Source organism: Haplochromis burtoni, unplaced genomic scaffold (assembly GCF_018398535.1).
Source record: "Haplochromis burtoni strain Fernald_Lab_line unplaced genomic scaffold, NCSU_Asbu1 Contig_315, whole genome shotgun sequence".
Lineage (NCBI taxonomy): Eukaryota > Metazoa > Chordata > Actinopteri > Cichliformes > Cichlidae > Haplochromis > Haplochromis burtoni.
The window spans coordinates 388,849-405,762 of NW_024582676.1; the positions used below are offsets into that span (position 1 = coordinate 388,849).

The 16,914-nt window shown below is 39.8% G+C and overlaps 1 protein-coding gene across 4 annotated transcripts in view; it reads left to right on the plus strand.

Moving 5' to 3' along the window:
- The window catches only part of grm8a (glutamate receptor, metabotropic 8a), a 281,453-nt gene that overhangs the window by 60,890 nt on the left and 203,649 nt on the right, over positions 1–16,914 (plus strand). The gene's annotated exons all lie outside the window — the stretch shown is intronic.

Here is a 16,914-nt window from a genome sequence, read left to right on the forward strand (position 1 = left end):
TGCGTGCGTGTGTGTGTGTGTGTGTGTGTGTGTGTGTGTGTGTGTGCGTGTGTGTGTGTGCATATATACAGACCCTGGACAGAAAGCAGCAAGGCAGAAGCGATCTATGTGTGTGTTCATGTGTGAATTTTGCCATTTCCACTGTTGCTTTTTTGTGAGTTACAAAAACATAGGAGCCTCTGTGTTTGTGTACCACTCGTATCAGCCCTGCTGATAACAAGCACCTTTGCCAACTTCAGAAAGTTTCGGTGTGTGCGAAGATATATGAAAAAAACCCCCAACAACTTCAAAACCCTGTCAGATTTTACTGTTGCCTCTCAACCACATTCGCTGTACGCAGACGTCTGCATTTTTGGTGCAGAATTCAAGTCCAAAACAGGTCTGAAGTATTTGTCAGCCCATTTCCACCTGAAACTTGCAAATGAAAAATGCTATATGGTAATGATGTGGCTGGAATCCAAAGACCATCTGGCAAAATGTAAATCAGAAAATGGATCAGTGACTGACTCCGCTCTCTTAACATAATTCCATTTAGTTAAATGCCGAAATGGGAACTGATTGAGTTTGGCCAGTAGAGAAAATAACAATTACAATTTTGGGAAATTTTGAGATCACCATTAATCAACACTAAAGTGACTTTCCTTGAATTGTGAATATGATGAAACATGAACAAATTAGTGAACTAAAGGGAGGAAAGGGAGTAAGTTTGGGCTTTTAGAAACAAGAAAAAGCCTCTGGTGCTGTAAAGGAAAGGTGTACACCTGATTTATAACCGAGAACAAAGGAAGACTTTCACTGTGAAATACCTCGATTATTACCTCGATTATCTTTTTCATAAATGTTGGAACTGGGAAAGATTGTTCCGGTACAGAGTGGACCGGAAATACACACTGAATTCAGAATAATAGACTTTATTTTTCCCATTGCACTCACGGGCTAGTGATCATTCCTGTGATAACAAGAGCCATGCACTGAACTGTTGATCTGATACCAGGATTAAACTCCTAGTTGGAAACAAAATTGTAAGGAAAAAAAAAAAGATTTGCCAGCCCCAGTGTGCAGGGCACCCTTGTGATTACATAAAACTGTATCAGTGTAAAATGAAACTTTAAATTTACAAATATGGTCTAAAACTGAGAAATAGTCACAGAGAAATAGTCATTTTTCAGACTGTCCTGACAATAGTGAAACAGAACTAGATGTCTTAACATTCCTGAAACTTGCTCAGTGACACTTCAGCAGGCCATTTTAGTGCTCTGATTTAAGTCATAATGTACCATAGTGTTTAGATAATCCTATTTTTATTCCTAAGGGAAGTAGAATTTAGTCTGATGTCCTGGGACAGAGTCTCAGTGGAGCGGTACCTGGTCTTTTGGGAACCGACTGCAAGTAGGTCTGTGCTCAATTTTTAATTCTGTTTCATTATTGCTATTGAGAGCTTTAACACATTTGCTTAAAATCAGTCTCCATCTTTTTCCGTGGTGTCTCAATAATAGCTCGTTAGCAGTCATGTATGGATTTTCTCTCTCTCTCTCTCTCCCTGCATTGTGTGAGTCTGTCCACTTTTTTTCTTATTCTTTTTTTCCCACTTTCCTCTGAAGAAAACATCATATATAAAAGAGAGCTGCTGGAGGGAACTTCCTCCTTCCTGTTTGGTGACACCATGAAAACATTCACACACACACAGATGCACACACATACCCCCAAGAGCTCTGCAGCAGATAAAAGAGCATCTCTGTCTAAGTATCTAGAAGCATGTGTGTGTGTGCCTGTGGATGGGTGTTGCTCTACTGATGGGAACAAGGGATGGGAGGGAATGTATTGGGGGGGGGGGTGATGAGAAGCATCTCTCTGTAGATTAGGACAGATTGTTTTTCCAATAAAAAAAAAGGAGAACTTTATCTTCTTTCTCTCTGTTTTTTGTCCCTGTGAGAGAAATAGGCTTTCAGGGTCAGCTGTGGGAGAGGGACCGCAGGGTATGTGGATGTGAAAGTAAAGCCTCTTTCATATGCATATTAAAAAGAGACCAAAGTTGCTACTTTTTTCCCAATTTGAACCCTACACTTTTTAAAAAATTAAACGTATTGACAATGCCGAAGTTGAAAACGGGGTTTTGCATTTTCTTTCTTTCTTTTGCCTTTCTTTCTTTCATTTCTACATCTGCCGCTATCATAGCAATTCCATACAGTTCTGCTGTCACACAGAAGATCCATATCTTCTAATACCTGGTTATCTCAGAGAGCTTTGGGACCCTTCCAACAGTGTGCTAGAGGTCGTACATGTGTGTGCATGTTCAGTATGCAGGATGTGATCGACATCGTAAATCCATGCCGTGTCTCTCTGTGGATCTGACTTACAAACTGACCTGAATACAGAAGCTCACACAGTGTGCACCAGAAGCGATTGTGATATGTCAGTAAAATAATTCAAAAATGGTACAGCTTCTTAAAAACAGCATTAATACTACTACAGTGGTCACTGAAATAAAGAGGTAACAAGAAATCGGTGATTGTTGATTTGAAATTAGGTGCAGCTGAGATTTCCAATTAAGTCTAACTCTTGTCTATGTACAAGAGCTGTGAGACTTTCAGCACAACTATAAAGGATACAGGAGGAACAGTGATCAATAATAAAATGCATTTGGCTGCCATTGCTGCATCTCTGTAATGAGGACCTACAGAGCAGCTCACCCAATCACAGCTGCTGTGGCTGTCAGGAAAATGCCTCATGAATAAGTACAGGCTAGCGAGATATCTGCAGAAGCTTTGGAGAAGGCTAACTTTCCAGCATGATAATGATATAGAGCACACTGCAAAAATCACACAAAGGTTTCTAACAAAATGACTCAGACCCGGTTTGTTGCCTGACTTGAATCTGATAGCACACCTCTGGGGTATGCTAATAAGCCAGGTCAAGCAATAAACTCCCAGCAGCAGTGAGCAGCTAGAGTCTCAGAAGACTGTACAAGTGGTGGCCTGAATGGCTTTGATTACTTACTCATCCCTGCGCTTTCCATTTGTGCAGTAGGTCAGGAAACATGACCCAAACCTAAAACTGAGCTCCTAGCTTTAATCAATGCAGTGATCAGTAATGTGTGTCAAGCTGAAAACACTGCTGCTGCAGTGTGTCAAATGCTGCTACGAGCACCGCTATGAAGCGTTGCACTGCAGCATGAAAACGGGAAGAACACACTTGGCACAGGACCTAGAAATGCCTTGGGTAGTTTGTGTGTTGCAGTTGTTATTTTTGACTTGGTAGGCTACCACATATCTGTTGTGTCTAACTCCACAAGGCAAAAAAATCACTATATATAGCGATATATCCTATTCATATAGTCTCACTAGCAGACTGTCAAGTCTACAGGCTGCTAGGGAATATCCTTTTTTTTGGCCCTCGCCTTTGTAATGATGGTATTGTACGGTGTAGAGCTTGGCATATTCCTTGACTTGAATAATAAGTCTTTCCTCATCCTCCATTGTTACACTTACATGATAAGCAGTGATGGCATGAGGTGCAGGAGAGGGAGAGAGTGGGATGGGTTAACGTCTCTATAAGCCCTGTGTTAGGGTTGTAGACAGAAATTAATAGAGGGACTGTTTTGACAGTGGCCATTCATCAATAGTGTATTTTGGCTTTTATGGAGACAGATATATATATCGAAATCGGCAAATAAATGTTTCCGAAATGCACACAAAGCGTTAAACAAGCACTAGTTGTGTAAATCAACTTGCACGCTACCCAGAGGGAGTAGTACTGCGGCTGCAGGTGCACAGGGCGCTGGGGAGGTGGAGCAAGGGATTATAAAGGATCCATTATACTTGTTATCAGTGGATCACATCAGTTCCTCTCATCACCTTGAGAAGTAGCTCTCTCAAGGTTTTATACAGATAATCTTGTCGAGATTCCCCTCAGAGGAAATGAAAATTTCCTTGGCACAGGAGCCAGAGAGTAACGCCTATACATGTAAAGCAGTACTTTTAAGGGAAGGTGATCCCACCATGTTAAAAAAGATCGACCATTACTGAAAGAAACTGAAAGATCGTAAAAAGAAAGTCTTAGTTTTAATATTTTTTTAAAAAAAGCTACTAAATACATAGAAGCACATTCAGTGAGCAACCAAAGACAGAACTGAGACTGAGAGAGTTTGGAGGACGTAAGAGGAACTGTGTCTCTAGATTATAGTAAACAGCAGGGGTTTCCTTTGCTCGGTATCTTCAAAGTTAGCTTTCTCACTTTTGTCAGTTTGATCATGCAAATTTATACTGAGAGCAGAGTAAACAGCAGCACCTTCTAGGTCGGCTTGTGCGGCTCAGTACATGGGCTGACTGTAGTCCTCTAAAAGTATAAGTGTACCGAAGTCAGTCACAATTTCCTTATGCCTGTTTTTTATTAGAACTGCAATTTTTTAAAGGAAAAATTTTCTTAAGCAGGGTGGCTAAATGCTTTGCTTCTAATGTAAACTACAGGCAGTGATTCTATTTACATCTTCACCAACTGTAAGTGGGGATAACTTTCCAACTGGGCAGCCTTTCATCTTTGTTCTCTCAAAGAAAATTCTCTTGGATAAAGCAAATGTATGACAGGCATTCATTTCTCACCAAACCACTCCTTGAGCAAATGCTTTTCGCTACTAGCTCAGTAACAAACACAGGAAGATGTCAAAATTCCCAGACATCAACACTTTCTAAAGCTAAAGCTGTCAGGTTAATAGGTGAGGGGATTTTTTTTTGTTTTCTCCCCTTTGGCCAGCTTTCAAGGATTTAGTACTCTCACTTCTTCACATTCATATTTTATCACTCTCCATCAAATATGAATGTAGTTTTGAGACATTACTATGTCCACAAGAAGACCCAATACTATTTTAATGCCAAATCAGTGTCAGAATACAGCGCGTGCTCCCTCCTCAGGCCATGTATGTAGAATCAGCTGACATTTGTTCAGGACCTGTAGGCGTCACATTCTAATGGACTGGCTACCTCTTTAGCACCAACATGCTGGTTTGGTTGATTTAAATAGAATCTGTTAACGTCTACAATCCCAATGAGTCAAGGCCAAAAATGTTGGTTTATCACTGTTGTGGCCTACATAACTATAGCAACCAAGGAAATGGCAGAAAAGCTTGTTGCCCAATTTATTTTTGAGGGGTCTATTTTAAGCAAAACTGTGTGATTTTGTCATATGCCATCTCACCTACATCCTAATGCAGACTTTCTTTGATCCCTCATAGAGTCCAAGTTATTGCAAGTCAGATGAATAGGGAAGTCAGTAGTGAAGTCTCTCATATATCCCCTGGCAACTCTCCTCATACAATGAAAGACCTTTTTAATATAATTTTGGACCTCTATTCAATTACCTTTAATCAAGTAAACCGCAGTGACAGCAGAGTTGCTTCTAATGCAGTGCCAGTGCATGTGAGGGGTAGTTACCATTGATTTCAGTGTCTCACCACTGCACCACTGAAGCTACTATCTGTTTATAGATAAAATATTTTCTCACTTTATGCTGCTGGCTTTAATTAAATTGTTTTATTAGATGCCCACTGACAACCTTGTGCCAACAATTTCTGTAATATCATCCTAGTTGGTGGAGACACAATCGCAGACTGTATGCCAGTTTTTCAGTTCGAGCCCGTTGTTATTCATATCTGTACATATGAAACATGTTTCTACATTGTTTTTGCTTCATCCAGTATGCAATTAGATCTGTTTTTATGATCATACTGCTGCCAACTCTTTGCTAGCTTTCCTGTGCCAATACATCAGTGCCAATGTTTTGCAGCTCCCTTCCCATGCCATATTTGTGAACATCTTTATTGTCTTTTTTTCCTTCTTTATATTATATTATTTTACCATATATATAGTTAGGAAGGTTTGTTGGATGCTTACATACCCAAAACTGGCAGCAGTGTAAGAACTCTGTGCCAGGCTAATGGTACCAGTCATTTGTCTATGATCTTTCTGTGGACTCATGAAAGACTTTATTTTCCTTTTTTCACCGCACATGAAAAATTTCCCCAAAGATTATGCAATCTCCCTTGCGCCAGTATAGTGTTTCTAATGTTTTTGGTTTCTCTTTACAAACTTTGTAATGTTCTTAAGAGGGCTTAATTTTGTCACACATACCATCTTTTTTCCTTTTTTAATTTTAAGAGTGCTCCTACCACCCCTTCCTATTTTAAACATGCTTTGAGCATGCTTACCCTCTGTGTAAGTGAGGGAACTCCAGAAGAATGGTTGTAGAACGACATTCTAATATTAGACAAAGACAACCTGAGTAACTATGAAATATAGTTTTAAAATGTTGACATCATTTGTTAAGGTAAAAAAAAAGTTATCCAAACCTACCTGGCCCAGCGCAAAATAGTATAGCGCTAATAATGTTAAATAAAATTAAATTTTACGCCTGATCGCTCCCAGACGTTTTGAATCAAATAGAATCTGTCTTAAAATTGTGAAGTGGAAGCTAAAAGATCTCAACACATCCTGTCAGAATCCAAAGAAACTCAAGAACAAATGAGAAACAAAATCATTGACATTTATCAGCTTGAAAAGAGTTACAAAGTCATTTCTAAGGGTTTTAGACTCCAGTGAGCCACAGTGACAGCTATTATCCACAAATGGCAAAAACTTGGAACAGTGGTGAACGTTCCCAGGAGTGCCTGGCCAATGAAGAAAACTCCAGGAGTGCATAAGGAGGTCACAAAAGAACCTCAATCAACATCTAAAGAACTGCAGGCATCTTTTGTCTCAGTTAAGGTTAGAATTCATGATTCAACAATAAGAAGGAGACTGGGCAAAAATGACATCCATGGGAGAGTTTCAAGACAGAAACTACTGCTGACCAAAATGAACACAAAGATTTGTCTCAGATTTACCAAAAAAACCCATCTTGATGTTCCCCTAGACTTTCAGGAAAATATTCTGTGGACTAATGAGACAGAACTTAAACTGTTTAAAAGGTTTGAGTCCTATCAAATCTGGTGTAACACTAATAGCATTTCACAAAAAGAACATCTTCCCAACAGTCAGTCATGGTGGTAGTAGGAGGAACCATTAATGTCCAGCGATCAGTTCATGTCCTGAACTACGCTTGGGTTATAAAGCAGGACAAAGATCTGAAACACAACAGCAAATCCACCACTGAATGGCTTAAAAAGATCAAATGATTTTGCAGTAGCCTAGTCAAAGTCCAGACTTAAATCCAAAAGATACTTTGGCATAACCTTATACAGACCATTTGTGCTTGAAGACCCTCCAGTGTGGCTGAATTAAACCAATTTTACAAACACATGTTTGCAGTTCTTGCTGCTGAGGGTGGCACAACCAGTAATTAAGTTTAGAAGGCAATTAGGTGTTCAGGTAGGGTCAGATGGGTTTGGTTAGCTTTTTCCTCTTGATATAATAAATGAAGTCATCATTAAAAACGCATTAAAGTTTTGTATTTGCTTGGGTTATCTTTGTCTGTTATGCAAAAATAAAAACAAAAATCACCAAGGGGGAAAATACTTTTTTCATGGCATTGAATAACTAAGGTCAGATAGAACTTGCACACTCAGTGACTAGTTTTGACCATTTTTTCAGTGGTAGGCAGTATAGAGACTCAGTATTGTACACCAGGACAAAGTTTGCACAAAAAAATAAAGATTTTCCAAAAACAAAATGTCAGGCTGATGAAATAAAGGTCCACTCACTATTTGAAACTAACGGGGTTAGACAGGTTGGTTATGGACTCTATAGGGCTTTAATCTCTAGACTTTAATATATCATACAAACATTTAATGTATTCTGACCATTAGAAATAGATTCTAACAGGAAAAAACTTCTGGGAGCCAGAAACTGAAACCGAAAGAACAGCAAATTATTCAAGTTAAACAATGAGCCACATTTATCCTCATGTAAGTCTCTCTACTGTCTTCCTCCACATCTCATCCACCCAGGAGTGCTATAGTTTTGACTTGTTGAACTTTTTCCATTCTTAATGTCACCCTCATTAATTTTCCTCATTGTTTTCACTGCTTCTCAGCCGCCAACCAGGCTTTTTCACCAGGTAATTAAGACTCCTCTCTGGTGAAGCTTAAGTGCTCTGCTGTGGAGGGCCATCTCCAGAGCTTGTGAAGAATCTTTTTTACTTGCATATGGTTGCACATTATTAATCTTTATGATTAAGATTACCTATGCTTAGCTACTTGCTTAATCTCTGCTTTATGGTTAATTTGAAGTTTTTAATTACCTTGGGCCTCAGTCACACAGATCAAAAGACCAGTTGGTGATGGCTAGCACAGGATGAATTTGTATTTCCTTATTAGATGCTTTGGGTTTACTGGCTGTGGCTGGGTGAAGTCGGACGCAAAGAGGCTTCTGCACCAAATACCTCCTTCTGATTGCTTTGGTTGCTACTAGATTGCCAGGATTTCCTGTAGTTTGCATGGAACATGTGAAAAAGTGAGTGTTTGTCAAAAAGTCATTGTTTTCATACAACCTATGGGTGGCCACAGCAGTCTGCTAACGAACAAAGCAATCGCATGGAGCACTGTACATCTCCAGCAATCTCCAGCAACCAGTCAGTGAATACACATTTTCACCTAACAACCGGAGATGGCCAGGAGATCAGTGACCGGTCTGTGGTCCTGCATGACTGGGGATTTAGCAACAGAGACGTTCCCAGCAAACTCCAACATCCACTTGCAACTGGCTGGGGAATGTTTTGACTAGTGACTCAGGAGCACATCAACTTCTAGTCAGAAGGTTGGAGGTTTGATCCCTGGTTGCTCTGGTCTTTAGTCTGCATGCCTAAGTATCCTTGAGCAAGATATATTTCTATAACACCAAAGTGTTATATAGAAAGCACTTCGGTGTAGAAAAAAGTGCTTGTGTGTAGATAATTGAGGCGTGTTGTATAAAGTTTGAATGAAGTGCTATAAAAGAACTAGTCCATTTACCGCTACATAGTGACCAGTGGTTTCTAGGATCCAATCAGTGTCTAGGCCTGTGCAACTAGTTACATTTTTGTTAGTAGGCAAATAGTGCCAATAAGAATGCGGGCATTAGGCGACTTGCTTTTAAAGATTTACATTTCCTGTGTATTTGTGTCTGTGTGTATCACTGAATGCCAACTGTTTACTCTCCATGGTGTTTCCCTGTATCAGCTCTGCACTTCCTGTGTCACACACTCGGGCCAGTGTGCCAAGGGGATATGTAGCTTTTGCCAACTCAGTGACCAGTGGCTTATTGGTCATTCACCGCAGGGTTGTCCCCACACTTGCAGAGCAGACACAAACACACCTACATAGATTTGTTTCAAAATCCATAGGCAATGCACACTAAACAAACTCAGTGGAGCTGGATACAGAACATATTCTCTTCCTGTAGGAATAAAATGGTACTATAAGTGTGTGGGCGTGTGGGGAAGCACTGTGTTGCACTGCAGTGCGGCTGTTGTCGTCACGATGCTTGTCTGTGTTGGCAAGCACCCCCATACACATTGTGCTGTAATTGTCTTTTCAGTAAGGATACTATCTGAGCCTCCGTTCGTGGGCAGCGTGTGTCTGTACGTGTGGGTGCGCATTGTGTTCCAGTCGTGTAAAACCTCTTCACAGCAATTTTAAATAAGAGAAAAATCCAATATGAATATCGACTTCAATACCCGTCTTCAATTGAGGGAGGGAAAAACAAACAAAAATAAAAGCAAAACGAGAGCCAATGCATCCTAATGCTGCCCTGAGTAGCCAACAAACACACACAAACACACACACACACACACGAACAAACAGGCACACAGACACGCACACACTCATTCGCTCTCTCATTCCCCCTTGTCTGTCAGCCTGCCGGCAGAAGTGTTTGTCTGCAAAGGAAATGGAATTTGATGATGAAAGTACCCTTGAAGCAGAGACACGCGCATACACATACCCAAGCACACACACATACACAAACACACGGCTCCTAAATTTCACTGACATGGCAATATGACAGAAAATGTGTTTTTTCCTTGGCGTGGCGGCAGGCATCAGTGGCTGTACTCTTGGAGAGATGAGTGATGGAAGGATAGAAATGCTGCTGAAGGAGGGAGATGCTGCTGCTGCCAGAAGAGATACTGAAACGGAGTGAAAGAGTACTATGAGAAAGACAGAGGTAGAAGGTGAAAAAATAGAGCGGTCCAATTGCAAAAAAAAAAACAACAACAACAAAAGAAAAGAGGGAGGTGAAGAGGAGTGTGGAAAAGTTTATATCAAGGAGGAAAGCTTGTGGAAATAGGATAGAAAGAAGAGTAAATCATGACATAACTGGTGGAGGGCAGTTCTGAATGCAATCGTTTGGGGGCAGAGCTTCAGTAGAAGATGAATATTGAACACTTCAGGCAGGAGCCATTCATTTTTTCAAGATTCTGGTACTAACTGGGACTTTGTCTGACAAAATGACCATACACTGTACTGTGATTTTGGCTGTATTTTAATGATAGAGAAAGTTAAAAGGGGCCTGAATGGCTGGCATACTTTTTTTCTCACACAGTTCATGACCTCTGCCTGAGTAATGGACCACAAGGACAACACTGAGCGTGTGTGAACAGCTCATTAGCAGGCTTGTTTGGGTGCTTCTTTGCTGCTCACCAAGCAAATTGGATTTGTTGCTAGGTGCTTCTTTTTTCTTTTTTAAAGAAAAATCACTAAAGGAGAATATAAAATTCTGTTATATCTAGTGATGAAGTTGCGGTGTTGGAAAGAATAAGGAGGATTAGAGTGTTACGCTCATTGCTGTGATCGAGAAGGTTTTCACCCACGTGTTAAGAAGACAAATCTCCAAATTAAAACCCAAATGCCAGATCGAACGTGATCAGATGTTTGGTTGCAAGTCTAAAAGGGGGTGAGATAATGTAGGGCATTGATAGAGACAGGGGAAAGCTTTACAGTGGCTTCACTGGAGTGAAACGAAAAGAAAAGCTGCCTCAGCACCTAATGCAAAACTTCCTGTCATAAAACCATGGAGAGGGAATATGAAAATGTAGCATTAATTATGTTTGACAACCAGAAGGGCATCTACTAAATTTCAGCTTAAGCTTGCCAGGCAGGAAAAGACATTTATGTAAGGAATTTCATTTTATTTCCTACAAAATGCAATAAACTTATATTTATTATTGAAAAATATTGGAGAATTATGGATTTTTAGCCTTTGCTCAATGTTAATTGATTTTTTGACTTATTCTTTAAGCATAAATGCTTTTGTGTTCTATTTTGTGACATTTCTGACTAATGAATGAGTAAGGATGATGATCACCAAATTGACAGATACAAACTCCCAATTAGATGAAGCCATACTTTGACTAACCTCTAACCTTCATAGACAGTTAAGCAGTATCTACAAACAAATTAAAGGAAAACACATCCGATTATCAATGGGGAAAGATATTATGCTGGATATCTACAGTATACTGATAATGACTGAGAAATGTGCTAGGAATGAGAGGATGCCACGTCGTTTGATGGAAATGAAAATCACGTAGAGAGCTGAATTCAAAGACACCCCAAAAATCAAAGTGAAAGACTGACGTGACAGGCTAGTCCATATTGTTGAAATTTCATTCCAGCAACTCAGAATGGCACTCAGTAGTTTGCATGACGCCTACATACTTTTATATATGCCTGACAGCACCGGGGCATCCTCCTAATGAGATGATAGATGGTGGTCTGAGGAATCTCCTCGTAAATCTGGACCAGGACATCACTGAGCTTCTGGAGAGTCTGAGATGTAACCTGGTGGCATCAGACTGAATGAAGCAAAATGTGCCCGAGGTGTTCTGTTGTATTTAGGCCAGTCAATGTATCAGTTCCTTCATCCTCAAGGAACTGCCCGCATATGCACTTTATTTGAGGCTGGCATTTTCGTGGACCAGAACAACCAAGGACCCACTGCACTGTGCAGCTGCCCACCCTGAAGAGGTTCGTGTGTTCCCCCATCCTCCAATTCTTACACAGCACAGTGAGACAATGGTAATAAAGTGGCACACATCAGCCTTTCAGCCTGGCAAGTATAACCGGTGTGTATATATTAAGATGAAAATGCAGGCAGTCCCTTCATGTCCAGGAGAGTTCTATGACCTTCACTCACTCTGGATTATTAAGTGCTCAAACTATATGTAACTGAACTGGACTCCTAAAACCAGCTCTCTCTAAATGTGAGTTTTACGATGATAATGAGGCTCTAAAAAAAGATGAAATACTATTGAAATTACTGGAATCAGACAAAAAGAAAAAAGAATGAAAGAACAAGAAGGAGGAAGGTAAGTTAAGCTTTTAGGGCAAGAAGAGGTTCAAATTTGAGAAAGGAGAGGAGGACAAGTGGAAGAGACGATAACCCAAAGAAAGATGGATGATGAAATAGAGCAATACACACAAACAAGGATGGAGGGGACAGGAGGTGTTATTTTGTACTCGATCATAACACTGTGTACTGGCCACCGGCTTCGCCTAACTCTCCACAGACACATCTGTTTATCTTGTGTCTCTGTTCTTTAAGCCCTCTTTTCACCTCTTGAAAACCATATGCATTTCTTTTATCTGTTCATTTCTGTCTTCCCTGAATCCATCTTCACTCTGTGTTTCTCCTGCCATCCTAAGGCCTCTCTGGCCTTATCTTTTTTGTAATCAATAATCATATGACACACACACACACACAGATACACACACATTTGGACTTTAGCCCCTATAGAAAATTCTTCAAAATTAAAGAATCCTTTTTAATCCCTGGATTTATTTGTCTAAATATCCCACTTTGCAATTCCTTTAGTAATGGATTCATCAAGCAAGATGACTTCTGCATATTGCTCATATCAAAGTGAGTATATGTTGTTGCTGCTGGCCTTTACATCAATAACAGTATCAGCAGCCATGTTACTGTTGGCTCTCCCAATTATGAGTGTCAGCTTCAATTAGCTGGGACAACACAGTTATTGATCAGAGTCTGCTGGCCGTTTTCATTCCTCCTTCTCTGCCATCCTCTTGCTTAAAGGTCAGTCGACAAGCACTGCAGCAGCCTAAATGAGATTTGTCTGTGTAACTGAATACTACTTAACAGTGCTGATTGGAAACTTTAAATCTCTTATTGTTAATAAAGGGAAAAAGCAGTGCAGTTGTTGCTTTTTTTTTTTTTTTTTGCTTTTTTTTTAAAAGAAGAATTATATTAAAGACAGAGAAGTGGCGCTAAGTTAAGCACTGATTTTTTCTTACCCACTAAACCACACACCCAGCAGTGGGGACAGATGCTGTGTCTTTCCATGAAGCAAATGAATTTGTGAATGAGTGGGTCTTGCATATCCAGTTGGGTATGTTCAATGAAAGAGGAACTAATTTACATATTGAACGATATGTACGATGATATATGGGAAATGTCATTTTGATGAACATTGGTGAGTTTTTAGAGTTTTAATCAATGAATGCCTTTAGAGAACTCTAATTAATTACGTAGATTGCTGAAATGTCAGCTTTTTATTTATTTCCAGGCAAAAACAGAATTTGTATAATTCTAACAAGCTTTGAAGTATGATGACCATTATTTTTCAGCACATCCTGAACTCTCTTGGACAAGATTTAAGCAGTCTTCAGGAATAGTTCACCAGGTTTCTTGAATCACATTCAAAGCTTTTCTTTGGATGTTGGCTGCTTGATCCCAGACTGCTTCAATAATGTCGAGATCCAGGCTCTGGGGACGCCAATTTCAAGTTTGTCTGTCAAGGTATATTGTTGCTGCTTTGCCCTGTGTTTGGGATCTTTGTCACACTGAAAATTAAAGCTGTTGCCAATCAGATGCTTTCCACATAGTTTTGCATGGTGGATTAAATTCTGATGTTACCTTTCTGTGTTCATAATTCCAACTGTTTTGACAGGATCTCCAACACCACTGGATGAAATGCAGCCTCAAATAACAACAGAGGATCCACCGTGTTTTACAGATGATTATTTTAGCAGGGAATGCTTTTGTGACAGCCAGAGTCACAAAAGCATTCGATGTACTCTTGGAGTGAATTTGGTAGGCAAGTCAATCCTGTCAAACCATTGTTCCAAGTTTTCGCCAATAAGAAAACTCCTCTCGAGACTTCAAAACAGGACTTCAGAAAGTAGTGGAGGATGCTACTGTTGACTTGTTCTTCTTTTGTACTGTTGTACTGTTGTATGGAAAAGACTGCAACCAGAGATGCTTAACGCTAAAAATAAATGGATCCATTTTTTTGCATATGACCTGCCAAGGGACTACAGTTGCAAATTAGCGTAAGCTAACTCTATTAAAATGCAATGAATGGCAACATTTATGTTAATATTGTACATGGTCCCTTTTCAAATAAATTTAACTGATGAATAAGATAATAATAAGAGCCAGATGCATCTCTCAGGTCCTGAAATATTTGTCAGCCAGTGTGAAAATTTATGTTTGTGCTGCTGTAATAATATCTGTGCCAAACCAGCATAGGAATGACATTTTAGGCATGGAATGAAATGTTCCATTTGCTCGATGGATCCATAATCATAGGATTCTTGCCACTCTCAGAATGAATTGTAGCAACTCCAGGTGTAGCTTGTCATGTACTGCAATCACTGGTTAAATTATTTTACTCCACTACTTTGTTTTGTTGATATTTAATCAAAAAGCAATCAGCCTTTGCTATAATTGGTTTTGAACAGCAATTAACAAACATCAATTTATGTGATACTAGCTTCTAATAAGTATGTTAGTATTGTTATAAATTGAGGGGTTACCCACGAATCAGCCAGCTGTGGATGGCGTTGTTCTGTCAGACAGAGAAATGAATATGAAATGTTGCAATGAATCACCAATGTCATTGTGGTTTGTAAGGCCAAAAGCACTGCTGTTTACAGGTATAATCTCATAAAGCTGCAAGTGTTGGTGTTCACTTGACTTATTTCTTCTCTCTATTAAATTTGGTCTCATTTTTAGGCTGTATTGGTTATCAGTCGTAACCATGGGACTGTGATTGTGCACATATTCCTGATCCTTAAAACGACATTGTTTTTTCCCCTAATTACGAGATAATGTTCTGGTACACTAATAGAGCAAGGATGTTTCATTTGGGGAAGACGGCTTTGGGATTTTCTTAAATCTGCAGGATTAGAATTTACCAAAGGACACTTAGGAAGTTTAATGTTGTCGCCATGTTTTAGCACCACCTGTGTGTGCAAACTTTTGCAGTCAGGAGACTCAGGAACCTCACACACACACACACACACACACACACACACACACACACACACACACACACACACACACACACACACACACGCTATAGACTTTCTTCCTTTCCTCCACCCTCTGCTATCTATCCAGAGGTCAGTAACATCCTGCAGTGCTTTCTAGATCAATAGGTCATGTCATTATGCTGCCAGTGGAGTTTCAACCACGACCCAGCACAACCTCCCAGTACTATCTCTGCACACTAATGATCACAAACACACACATACACAATTTAGGGGCCACGTTTTGTCTGTTGCGAACACTTTCCCGGTTTTAATGTTCATTTCTCTGTGGGATTTCATAATGGGTCTCTGTCTCATGCGCTCACACAGGCGATCGCACACACACACGAACCGTCTTTCTTTTTTACTTTCGTTAGCCCATTATCACCTTTTAGTTCCCATACCTCTACAGAAGCTCACCAGCAGTCAGTCAGCAGAACTGATTAATCCACTGGACACATTTATTAGACTTTTCTAAAAACGTGCTCATAATATAAGTTCAGGAAATTTTTATTCCGTGTGGTGCTTTCGGATATGTTCGAAATACAGTCAGAGGTAATGAAAAAAACAGGCAAGAAACAGGCGGTTGTACTGTTAACCTACACCCTCGACTTGTTCTGAATCTCTTTGAAGCTGGTTCCATTTCCTTTAATCTGTGTTTACACTTTTTTTTCTTGGGGCGGTGGTGCTACTAATGAAGTTAGTCTGGCATGGAAGGTAAGCAAGGGTCAAAATGGAAAATATTAATCCGTCTTTCTCAGAAAGATATAAACCCAGTGAGAGAAAATGGGCTAAGTCATGGAATTAAAGCTAGTTAGCATGCTGTTTTTAATTTTTCACTGGCAACAACAAAGTCAGTACGGCCTAAAACTGAGACGCAGTTATGTAAATGTTTTGTACACTGGGCTGTACTGATAAGTGTCAGAACTCAAGAGACATTTTCACTTGAAAAGGCTGATCCATTTACACACCATAATGTGGCATATGTGAATGTGAAATATTTAATCTAATTTTAGAAAAATGGTCATGAACATAACAGAAATATGCAGAATTCCTCCAAAACAGACAGGCTGAAAAGAAAACAGTTGGCATAATGGGATGGATTTGTGCAGCTGTCCATGTAAATAAATGAAGATAGTGTTTGGTGACGGTTATGCTGGTTTCAGACTACACCACAGCAGTGTTAATTATGGCCAGACACTGACAATATGGAGCATTGTGTCAGGTCAGGAACAAAAATAGACACCGCGCACATCAAATGGCGGTTTTATCTTACATAATTATTCTGACCAGCACGAGCAGAGATTGCTTTACTGGCCATTGAGAGTTTTGTTGTACTGGTTGGCTCTGTACAACTGTGGACAAGGCAAAGAAAAGGAGAAATGATGTTGCTAGGTGGAGCATTGAAAATGGAGCAGACAGCCAGTATCCTTCACGCTGCTTCACTTGCCATTGTCTGTTTACATTTTGTTTTTTTCCGGGCGTAATGAGTCGTGTATTAGGTCTCTCAGTCACAAAAAGGAAGAATTTATTTTTCCCTGATCTGACACCGTGACCATCATGGCAGAAAAAATGATTGTGTAGTCGAAGGCCAGCATTAATTTGTTAATTCAAGTGGAAATAAGCTGCAGTGAATGAAAAGGTCATTGATCCAACAGATTTGATGGTAGCATAAA